The sequence below is a fragment of the Hyperolius riggenbachi genome, chromosome 1 (genome assembly GCF_040937935.1).
Source record: "Hyperolius riggenbachi isolate aHypRig1 chromosome 1, aHypRig1.pri, whole genome shotgun sequence".
NCBI lineage: Eukaryota > Metazoa > Chordata > Amphibia > Anura > Hyperoliidae > Hyperolius > Hyperolius riggenbachi.
The window spans coordinates 149,667,623-149,680,202 of record NC_090646.1 but is presented as its reverse complement, the minus strand read 5'-3'; the positions used below and the strand labels follow the sequence as shown (position 1 = coordinate 149,680,202).

Below are 12,580 nucleotides of genomic sequence, written 5' to 3'. Positions count from 1 at the left end.
TTATAAAACGCCCATACATGTTGCTAGGTACACTAGTAGTAGTTTAATCAAGTTTCTCACCAAAAGTTTTATATATATATATATTATAGGATCTTCTCAAAAAATTAGCATATTGTGATAAAGTTCATTATTTTCTGTAATGTACGGATAAACATTAGACTTTCATATATTTTAGATTCAAATACACACAACTGAAGTAGTTCAAGTCTTTTATTGTTTTAATATTGATGATTTTGGCATAGAGCTCATGAAAACCCAAATTTCTTATCTCAAAAAATTAGCATATTTCATCCGACCAATAAAAGAAAAGTGTTTTTAAAACAAAAAAGGTCAACCTTCAAATAATTATGTTCAGTTATGCACTCAATACTTGGTCGGGAATCCTTTTGCAGAAATGACTGCTTCAATGCGGCGTGGCATGGAGGCAATCAGCCTGTGGCACTGCTCAGGTGTTATGGAGGCCCAGGATGCTTCGATAGCGGCCTTAAGCTCATCCAGAGTGTTGGGTCTTGCGTCTCTCAACTTTCTCTTCACAATATCCCACAGATTCTCTATGGGGTTCAGGTCAGTAGAGTTGGCAGGCCAATTGAGCACAGTAATACCATGGTCAGTAAACCATTTACCAGTGGTTTTGGCACTGTGAGCAGGTGCCAGGTCGTGCTGAAAAATGAAATCTTTATCTCCATAAAGCTTTTCAGCAGATGGAAGCATGAAGTGCTCCAAAATCTCCTGATAGCTAGCTGCATTGACCCTGCCCTTGATAAAACACAGTGGACCAACACCAGCAGCTGACATGGCACCCCAGACCATCACTGACTGTGGGTACTTGACACTGGACTTCAGGCATTTTGGCATTTCCCTCTCCCCAGTCTTCCTCCAGACTCTGGCACCTTGATTTCCGAATGACATGTAAAAGTTGCTTTCATCCGAAAAAAGTACTTTGGACCACTGAGCAACAATCCAGTGCTGCTTCTCTGTAGCCCAGGTCAGGCACTTTTGCCGCTGTTTCTGGTTCAAAAGTGGGTTCATGCTTCCATCTGCTGAAAAGCTTTATGGAGATGAAGATTTCATTTTTCAGCACGACCTGGCACCTGCTCACAGTGCCAAAACCACTGGTAAATGGTTTACTGACCATGGTATTACTGTGCTCAATTGGCCTGCCAACTCTTCTGACCTGAACCCCATAGAGAATCTGTGGGATATTGTGAACAGGAAGTTGAGAGACGCAAGACCCAACACTCTGGGTGCACTGCAGGATCATCAAGGTAATAAAATATGTGCTTTATATTTTAAAAAATAATTTTGGTGAAACTATGATAAACGCTTACTATTGCACCTAGCAGTAGGTACAAGAGTTTTATAATGGTAGTTTCAAACCACTTTAAAGCAGAATTGAAATAGGGAAAAAAAAACCCTTTCACTTACCTGGGGCTTTTGCCAGCCCCCTGTAGCCTCCATGTACCCACGTCGTCTCTGAACGATTCTCTGGGCCCCTGCCGTGGCTCCGTTTCTTGGCCGCAAGTCACAGTCCACTGCGCCTGTATGGCCCCGGCCCGCGCGTCATCGTTCGTGTTCCTCTCATCAGTAGCATCCTAGGCAGGCGCAGCATGAGGTTTTCTCATACCGCACCTGCACAGGACGCTCCTGGTGACGGAAGCGTAGATGAGGATGCGCAGTCGCAGTGGCCTTCGAATGGTAAGTCGGCGGTCAAGAAACTAAGCTGCTGCAGGGGAACGGAGGATCGTTCAGAGACGGCGCGGGCACAAGGAGGCTGCAGGGGGCTGTCAGAAACCTCAGGTGAGTGAAAGTTTTTCTTTCTTCTTCCATATTTCAGTTCCGCTTTAAATAATCACCAATTTGATTTGATTTCCGCTGACATTGATGATCCTAAACAAAATGTGTGATTGCAATATTTATACAGTGACCTTCAACTGAGTGCCAGTTTATTGATCGCCAAATAGCAAGTGGCCGACGTCCGTAAATACTAGAGAGGACAGTAGTTTGTTGTATGTCCTCTTCACATGCTTGCTACAATATGCTACCCAGTGGCCATTACTTTTTCTACCCAGAAATAACTGTTGCACGTGGTGTTTCATCATTTGAAATGAATGGAGCGCTGGATGGACAGTGACCAGAGCTCTGGTGGCCACCATAATACCTTTTTGTGTTCTCTGCTAGATTTATAAATGGACCCCATGTTAAACAAATCACTCCCACAATGTTAATGAACACTAATAATAATAATAGCATGTTCTGAACTTTAGTGACAAAAAATTGCAAGCTGGGACTTCACAGGACAGTGAGAATTTTAAAAAAAAATTGGACAGCAGGAATCTGTTTTGGGAAAGTGTGAACAGTGGAAACACAATGTGGTTAGCTCTAGTGATGCTATATGTGTTCTGCTTTGGCAATAAATAATACTGTTTTGGTAGCCATCTTGCAAATGACCAATATCAGCATTGCTTTATATCCCAAGTCGGCACTGACTAAATTCCCTGTATATGTGGAAAATCAGTCAGCGCTTAATTTCAGGCAATGCTGACATCAGCTATTTGCAGAGATCCCTACTAGAATGTGTTATATTTGGATTCATTTATTGGTGAAGCAGACCCAGTGTAAGTAGCACGTCTGTAGCTTTTATGTGATGTGCACTTGAAAGTGAACCCAAGGTGAGAGTGATCTGGAGGCTACCATATTTATTTCCTTTTAAACAATACCAGTTGCCTGGCAGCCCTATTCAACTGCAGTAATGTCTGAATAACACCAGAAACAATGCTTGCAGCTAATCTTGTGAGTTCTGACAATATTGTCAGAACACCTGATCTGCATATGCTTGTCCAGGATCTATGGATGAAAGTATTAGAGGACAGCCAGGCAACTGGTATTGCTTAAAAGAAAATAAATATGGCAACCTCCATATTACTTTCACGTCAGGTTCACTTTAAGTAAAAGTTGGCAAGATTCAGGTTGACGGGACAGAATCTTTCATGTCTCAGACCGCTAGCTCTCCGCTCCAGGGTTTTCCTCAGATGCAGCAAATAAAGTATGGTAGTAGTCTAACCATGCATCTACCTTATAAAATGCTCTAAAACCTGCCCCTTTTTTCTACGCATTTTTGCGATGCCCCCCCCCGCATTTTTGCGACCCCCCCCCCCCCATTTTTGGGAGCAAAAAAGTGAGTCTTATAAAGCGAAAATATGGTAGTTCTAATCTCAACTGGTTCTCTTTGAGGGCTCGTTTCCACTATCGCGAATCTGCATGCGTCCAACGCATGCAGATTCGCACATGTAATGCAAGTGGATGGGCCTGTTTCCACTGTAGCGTTGTTGAGGTGCGTTTTTTTCAGCGGTAAAAAAACGCACAAAAGAGCCAACGAATTCGCCTGCGAGTGGAATGCATGCGAATCGCCGCTAATGTATTTAATAGTAAAAACGCATGCGTTTGTTACATGCGTTTTTACCCGCGATTTCGCACCTTTTTCAATTTTATTTTGCCCTGGCAGTGTCATGGTTAATTTCGCATGGCACCCTGCCATGCGAAATCACACGCGAAATCGCGGGTAAAAACGCATGCGGAAACGCATCCGCATGCGTTTTTACAAGCGTCGGAATGCCGGCGAAATCGCGTCGCAACAGTGGAAACAAGCCCTTAGAATTCATTGATTTTCTTTTTTCACTTGACTGGAAGCAATTGGCATGTTTTACATCTTCTTTTGACCTTCTACACTTGAGATGAGCTGGGATGACGGTGTTCATGTAGTGCCTGTACTCATTAGCAGTGTACTGTCAGCTGAGAATGAGTATCTTTACCCTTGAGGTGGCATCAGACCTTAAAATATGCCGGCCTTTCCATACCGCACCACACGTTTTATGAAGAATCTAATTGCAGTTGCTCACCGGAGCATAAAGGAAAACAAAATAGTTGAAGTCACATTTTTCTACTTTGTAAGGAAACTATTTCCTAAATCTGATTACTTGAAGATTGTACAGTTACAGCCTATGAACACAGACCGGTAATGTTTGATTAATACCCTGTCACCTTGCTCATAATGTAGCATGCTGTATTACACACAGACCCAAAGGAAAAAGAGCCAACAACGTGACCTACACCTTTCGACCTAATGCAAAACAAATCTTGTAGGAGAAGGCAAATATACAAGCTGTGGCTTTGGTTCAGAACACTGCTTACCTTCCATGGAGCGTTTAATTGCTTTTTACAGTCAAGGCAGTTTTCTTTTCTTATTTTTTTCTTTTCTTTTCTTTTAAATAAAACCTTTGTGTGCTTATGAATGTATAAGCAATGAATGGTGATTTTTCTAACCTCGGCCTCAAAGTTAAATTGTCTGTCTCTGGGGACGATATTCTGCCTTGGGTACTCTTTCCACAATGAGTAATAGAAGCAAACCTCATTATATCATAATTATGAAATTAAACTTTGTTTTTGTAATTTAGGTAAAAACATATAACTTGACTGTCGTGGATGTATAGTAGTTGTGAGGAGGAGTAAAAATACTTGTGATTGTGTGTGTGTGGGGAAGGGGGGGGGGGCGGAATTTTCACATCTGAATATGGTAAGAATAATCCCTATGTGTGTGTAGTTTAATACTGAGCTTTGGTGGTCTTGCCTTTTTTTCTAGTAAGGTTTTTGTTGGCAGCTGAGGACTTGACGTTCATGAATGGCCTAAAATTAGTATGGCAAAAAGAGGCAGCACATGGGACATTTTTAGACACTTTGGGGAGCCGCCAAAAGACTTTTAAATATTTACGGTAACTGGTTGGTTTGTTGCCATGCGTATTTGGTAGATGCACAATTTTGATTGAGCAGTATGCGGTCTGATATAAGACTTGTGGCCGCGTGCTTTATCTGACTTCATAACTTAGTGGATCCGTAATGCAAAGGATGCACGACAACCAAAGAAGAGAAGCAGAAAAGGTCAAAGAAGACAGGTCCACTTTAAAGTTTTAATGAGATGGATATGGATGTTTCCTTTTAAACAATACCACTTGCTTGTCAGTCCTGCTGATCTCTAGTGGCTGAATCGCACACCTGAAACAAGCATGCAGCTAATCCAGTCTGACTTCAGTCAGAGCACCTGATCTGCATGCTTGTTGAGGGGCTGTGGCTAAAAGTATTAATGCACTTTCGCACTAGAGCCCTTTTTCTGCGTTTCATAGACTTTCAGTTTACCTTTCACACCTGATGCTGCGTTTCGATGCGTTGCGGTACACCGCACCCGGTAGCCTTCTGTCGTCTGTTTTCCCGTCTGATTAATTACTACCGCCGCTGATTGCGTTGCACTGCAGATTCCCGACGACACGCCGCAGGCTATTCAACGTGTGCAGAAAACTGCTCCTGCACACGTTGTCTAATGTGAAAGATGCCTTAGAGACACAGGATTAGCCGGAAAGTCAGGCAACTTGTATTTTAAAAGGAAAAAATCTGTATCTTTCTCAGTTTAGGTTCCCTTTAACTCCACACTTAGAAAATCTCTGTCCCCTGTTAAAAAGAGAAAACCTCTTTTCAGAATTGAAGTCTGTTGTCACTGTTGCTAAATCCACCTGGTGTTATTGCTCTGAGACTACAAGTTTCTCTCTTACAATGAATTTGGCTCTGAATTCCACTTACAGGATATGGCGGCGCTGACATGAGCATCCCTTCACAGAATCGTTGCTCAGGGCCCCAATCTACAGGTTGCAGCTACACCCAAGTCTGCCAGGTTTTGAGTTTCCTCTCAGGCTAACGTACGTTGTTTGTGTGATTTCAATTGGTTTTCTGGACGAGGAAAAACGTAGCCACCCACATCAGCCTTTGAGTTCTCATCGGAGCTGGCTCCTACTGGATCTTCTCAAAAAATTAGCATATTGTGATAAAGTTCATTATTTTGTGTAATGTACTGATAAACATTAGACTTTCATATATTTTAGATTCATTACACACAACTGAAGTAGTTCAAGCCTTTTTATTGTTTTAATATTGATGATTTTGGCATACAGCTCATGAAAACCCAAAATTTCTATCTCAAAAAATTAGCCTATTTAATCCGACCAATAAAAGAAAAGTGTTTTTCAAACAAAAAAGTCAACCTTCAAATAATTATGTTCAGTTATGCACTCAATACTTGGTCGGGAATCCTTTTTGCAGAAATGACTGCTTCAATGCGGCGTGGCAAGGAGGCAATCAGCCTGTGGCACTGCTCAGGTGTTATGGAGGCCCAGGATGCTTCGATAGCAGCCTTAAGCTCATCCAGAGTGTTGGGTCTTGCGTCTCTTAACTTTCTCTTCACAATATCCCACAAATTCTCTATGGGGTTCAGGTCAGGAGAGTTGGCAGGCCTATTGAGCACAGTAATACCATGGTCAGTAAACCATTTACCAGTGGTTTTGGCACTGTGAGCAGGTGCCAGGTCGTGCTGAAAAATGAAATCTTCATCTCCGTAAAGCTTTTCAGCAGATGGAAGCATGAACCCACTTTTGAACCAGAAACAGCGGCAGAAGCGCCTGACCTGGGCTACAGAGAAGCAGCACTGGACTGTTGCTCAGTGGTCCAAAGTACTTTTTTCGGATGAAAGCAACTTTTACATGTCATTCGGAAATCAAGGTGCCAGAGTCTGGAGGAAGACTGGGGAGAGGGTAATGCCAAAATGCCTGAAGTCCAGTGTCAAGTACCCACAGTCAGTGATGGTCTGGGGTGCCATGTCAGCTGCTGGTGTTGGTCCACTGTGTTTTATCTAGGGCAGGGTCAATGCAGCTAGCTATCAGGAGATTATGGAGCACTTCATGCTTCCATCTGCTGAAAAGCTTTATGGAGATGATTTCATTTTTCAGCACAACCTGGCACCTGCTCAAAGTGCCAAAACCACTGGTAAATGGTTTACTGACCATGGTATTACTGTGCTCAATTAGCCTGCCAACTCTCCTGACCTGAACCCCTTAGAGAATCTGTGGGATATTGTGAAGAGAAAGTTGAGACGCAAGACCCAACACTCTGGATGAGCTTTAGACCGCTATCGAAGCATCCTGGGCCTCCATAACACCTGAGCAGTGCCACAGGCTGATTGCCTCCATGCCACGCCGCATTGAAGCAGTCATTTCTGCAAAAGGATTCCCCACAAAGTATTGAGTGCATAACTGAACATAATTATTTGAAGGTTGATTTTTTTTTTGTTTGGATTTAACCACTTCAGCACCACAGGGTTTTTTGCTTAAAAACCAGAGCAATTTTCACATTTCAGCACTCCTCCCATTCATTCACCAATAACTTTATTGCTACTCATCAAATATAAAGGATCTATATCTTGTTTTTTTTGCCACAAATTATGCGTTGTGAGGGTGATGTTTGCTTTTAGTAATTATGTTATTATCTGTGCATTTTAAAGGGAAAAATGAGAAAAAAAAGAAAAAATACACTATTTCTCCATTTCCATCCACTATAGTTTTCAAATAAACAATGTTACCATAGGTAAAACCCACACATTGTATTTGCTAATTTGTCCGGGTTATCTCAACATTTAAATAATGTTCCTAGTACAATGTATGGCGATAATATATTAGTTTCTGGTTTGTGTTTTTTGTTTTCTCATTGTACTCTATCAGTAATTAAAAGCCCTTATCTTCATGATTAACACTAATACACTCTCATGGCATACATATTTTAAAAGCTAAGTCCCTAGGGTAACTATGTATTCTCTTTTCAATGCTGTCACTTTTGTTGTTTTTACAAGTATTTATTTGGGGGTATAGAGTACATGAAAATAACAGTTTTATTGCTTTTCATTCAGTTTTCCGGTAAAAAAAATCACATGACTTAGCCCTCAGTTGTCAAACAACACAAAATCTATTCTCTCACTTGTCACGGTTAAAATGATACCCTATATACATAATCAGATAGCTTATTGGGCATACAGCACACTGTTTACCACAAGTACGCATATTTACTCCCCTGAGCTTCAGATGAAGTTTTGTGGGGAGTAGATAAGCGTAGCAAGGGATTCAAAGTGGTTAATATGCTAATTTTTTGAGATAGGAAATTTGGGTCTTCATGAGCTGTAAGCCAAAATCATCAATATCAAAACCATAAAAGGCTTGAACTACTTCAGTTGTGTGTATTTGAATCTAAAATATATGAAAGTCTAATGTTTATCAGTACATTACAGAAAATAATGAACTTTATCACAATATGCAAATTTTTTGAGAAGATCCGGTAAATGTGTGCTCATATTCTTTGTCAAATGTTTGTAAGGACCCATTACAAAATACCACGCCGCATTGAAGCAGTCATTTCTGCAAAAGGATTCCCCACCAAGTATTGAGTGCATAACTGAACATAATTATTTGAAGGTTGACTTTTTTTTTTGTTATAAAAACTTTTCTTTTATCGGATGAAAAAATAATTTTTTGAGATAGGAAATTTGGGTCTTCATGAGCTGTATGCCAAAATCATCAATATTAAAACAATAAAAGGCTTGAACTACTTCAGTTGTGTGTAATTGAATCTAAAATATATGAAAGTCTATTTATCAGTACATTACAGAAAATAATGAACTTTATCACAATATGCAAATTTTTTGAGAAGATCCTGTACACCACATGCTGCACTGAGGCTTGTGATGCGGCTCCTCATCAATGTACAGCTCAGTGCAGTTTAACATCCTTACCAAGACATTTAAACAGTTACACGCTGTCAGCCATGGAACTTGGACAATTAATGCATGCATAATGACTCTCATGGTGCTAAAGCGATGCAGCTATGCTTATTGATGTAATTATTAGAGGTAGCACATCTAATCAATTTAAACCCTAAACCAGATTTTCTGCTGCCTATCCATACATATAGATTCCTGGTTGTCCTTTTACTATGCTTAAACCGAGAACACTTGTCAGCAATAAAGTGTTTTACGGGATACAGAAAGAAATTGTCCAGTTGAAACTATGTTGTTGGTCTTTGAAGACACACTTCATAGTTGTATCTAAGTAGCTCTAATTGTATAATAAATAAAACGCATACAAAGAAGAATTCAGGCTATGATTTTCTGTTTGAGTGTGTGATATTAACATGAATTGCCTTCACAAACTATAGTGTGTGCACTGCCACAGTATGCATAATTTATATGTGCCATTGCTAAAGATTCATGCTTTGTACTCCTATACCTGCTCTGTGAATAGAAAGCCGATGCTCAGAGCTGTGGAGCAGGAATTAATTTTCTGTTATTGCATTCGTGACCCCTCTCTGAACTTTGAAATATTTGTTGGATAGGTTGTACGGTTAAATTCCAGGAGTTTATGCATTTTAGTACAGACTCCAGCGCAAGCATGGCTAGAATACTTGCACAAAACAGCCTACAAGTAAAATCACACTAAATCAATAAGACAAAGAGAAGTTAATTCATCAAATTTCTCCTTAATTATCTCTCCTTTATATAAAGGTATTTCTCCCACTTCTATCTATGAAATACATTTTCACAGATTTTTTTTTTCAGGCAGAAAGATCACACTTTCTCCTAAATTTTCTCCTTGGAGATAATTTTTCATCTTCTGTTTAAAATAACTTTTTAGCACTCTGCAATTGAGAAAGAACCAAAAAGGTAGGTAAAAAAGTACTGTCAAAATAATTCAGAGTATTGCCTTGCTTCCTGGTAGCTTAAAGAGCATTTTATTGAGAAGGTTTGAAAACATCACCTAGGAGAAAACTTAAAGAAAATCTGTACTCTAAAATTCTTACAATAAAAAGCATACCATTCTATTCATTATGTTCTCCTGGGCCCCTCTGTGCTGTTTCTGCCACTCCCTGCTGCAATCCTGGTTTGTAATTGCCAGTTTTAGGCAGTGTTTACAAACAAAAGACATGGCTGCTAAACAGCATGTGATAGGCTGAAATGAGCTCAGTCTGTGACTCGTACAGAGCTTTATATAGCAGAGATAATACAGCCACTGTGCAAACTAGGAAAGGCTGCATTATGACAGACCATATTAGAACAGCTATAGGAACTTATGGGATAGAAGAAATAAGGCTGAAAATTTTGTTACAGAGTCTCTTTAAGAGAAAAAGAGAATTGAATAAGTATTTTGGTGCTTGACTTTTTGGCTGCTTATAAAGTTTCATACAACTTATGTGGAAAATGGATAAGGGGAGATGATTATCATTATTATTTAGTATTTATATAGGGCTGATCACTTCTGCAGCACTGTGCAGTGTATATAGTCTTGTCAGTAATTGTCCTGCTATGGGGCTCACAAATATAAAACCATAGGCATATGTCATTGTGATCTATGGCCAATTTTGGTGGAAGCCAATTAACTTATCTATATGTTTTTGGTATGTGGGAGGAAACCAGAGTGCCCAAAGGAAACCCATGCAGACACTGGAAGAACATACAAACTCCACTGCCTATGAATTTTTTTTTTTTAAGTAACCTCAGAATGTGGGCAACATTGGCTGCTTTTACAAAAGTACAGTACCAGTAGACACGACCTGGTCATGTTCCGCCAAATCTGGCAATGTTGTAACATCTATGGCACTGGTGGTCACTTACAACCCATGGTATTGCCAATCAGTGAATGATGTTCCCGGCAAACCCAAGATCCCCATTACCACTTTTTGCTTTGTGTATGGTGGTGTTTTCCAGTCCTGGTCTTCTGGAGCTCGGTTACATCTCTTTTGGCGAAAATTCTGAAACGTCCAGTGGATCTGTGTTTTAAAGAGGAACTGAAGTAAGAGGTATATGGAGGCTGCCATATTTATTTCCTTTTAATGAATACCAGTTGCCTGGAAGCCCTGCTGGTCTATTTCTCTGCAGTAGTATCTGAATAGCACCAGAAACAAGCATGCAGCTAGTCTTGTCAGGTCTGACTTTAGGGCTGGAACCCACAAGAGCGTTTTTTTGAGCATTTTGGCAGCGCTGCGATACGCTAGCGTTTTGCCAAAACGCTCAGCTGATGTTAATGGATGGGGCAACTTCCACAGGAGCGTTTGCGTTTCCCAGAAACGCAAACGCAGGACCTGCAGCATTTTGGGAGCGTTAGCGCTTCAATGTAAAGTATTGAAACGCTAGCAGAAACGCTCAGCAAAACCTAAACTGAGCGGTTTTGCTAGCGTTTTGCGGTTCAGCACACTGTAAGAAAATGAAAAATAATTCACAGGACCAATCAGGATAAAAACGCAAAACGCTACACAACCGCTGAGGAAAAAAATACACTGTTGCAAAACGCGACCGAAAACTCGCATGAATCCGCTTGCAAACCGCTCAGGCAAAACGCTAGCGGTTGCGTTTTGCGTTTGCGGATTTCAGTGGGTTCCAGGCCTAAAAGTCTGAAACACCTGATCTGCTGCATGCTTGTTAAGGGGCTATGGCTAATAGTATTAGAGGCAGAGGATCAGCAAGGCTGCCAGGCAACTGGTATTAATTAAAAGGAAAAAAAATATGGCAGCCTCCGTATACCTCTTACTTTAGTTCCCCTTTAAGGCTTCTATGTTGGGGATCATCGACAATGTAACATGCAATCCACATAAGAAGCTCCTGGTCAGAACTTTTATTTTTATGCATGTAAATATCTATTGCCTAAATGGAAGCAGCTGGCATATCAGATTCGTGGCCACCCGGCCAAGTTTGATAAAGTGTGGGAGGCTTGGGTGGAGGATACTGGAATGGTTGATCCTAATCAGGACATAAATGTAAGTGTGCCTGATATCTATTTGTAATTATTTTATATCTTTATTCTCCATCTAGGGGTTGATACGAGCTGTCTCCTTGTGCTTATGTTGTATGGTCTCTGGACATTGTGTATGTCTCACTGACTTATCCATCTCCAATGTATTATATTCTGGACAGTCCAGCATTGCATGAGCAATGGCTTTACCTTCCGGATTTGCAAACCATGCATGAACATCATATGCTCTGGTGGAGACTCCTCTGCTGATATAATAATCCCCATCACTGAATCTAGGGGTGCTATTTGTTCAAGGCCTTGACATACTAATGGGTGCTTGTTGTATGTTGTTTGGCTAGATGGGTGACTGGTCATAGATTTTACAGGTTAGCTGGGACTGGGTGCTGCGGGGTTGGTGGTTGGGAATACGGTCTGTGCAATTTTAATGGCATTTTCTATAAATAAAATTTATACAGTTTTTTTCATAAGTATTGTCTCTCTTGAGATTTGTTGGTTTGTACCGTCCAATATTCATTTTTCCTTCCTAGTTGGTTTTGTTGTATTATATATTTAACCAGAAGGCCCTTGGGTATTAGGGGTAAGAGGGTGGGCAGGATTTGTTTGCTTATCTGTATTATTGTTTGAAAATTTTCAATCAAAATTCTTTTTAAAAAAATCCCCATTACCAGCTAAAACAGTAAATAGTACACTCCCACACAAAAGGTTCTTCTGAAGTCTGAGATCATACAGTTGAATCTAGATGTAACGGTAGAAAAACTGGCGTACAATGAGTGTACTGGGTATCTTTCATAGACTGTAAGAACTTTTGGGTGAGCTCCAAGTTTTTTTTTTTTTTTCACAGAGGTGCTCTGCTTGCTATAACTGAATTGCTGTTGTTTATCCCCTGCTTATTGCCTGAAGAAGTGGGTTGTGCCCGC

At 40.5% G+C, this 12,580-nt stretch overlaps 1 protein-coding gene across 1 annotated transcript in view; it reads left to right on the top strand.

Annotated features, from left to right (window-relative positions):
- Window positions 1–12,580, top strand: part of WWC2 (WW and C2 domain containing 2) — a 265,651-nt gene that overhangs the window by 49,051 nt on the left and 204,020 nt on the right. The window lies entirely within an intron of this gene.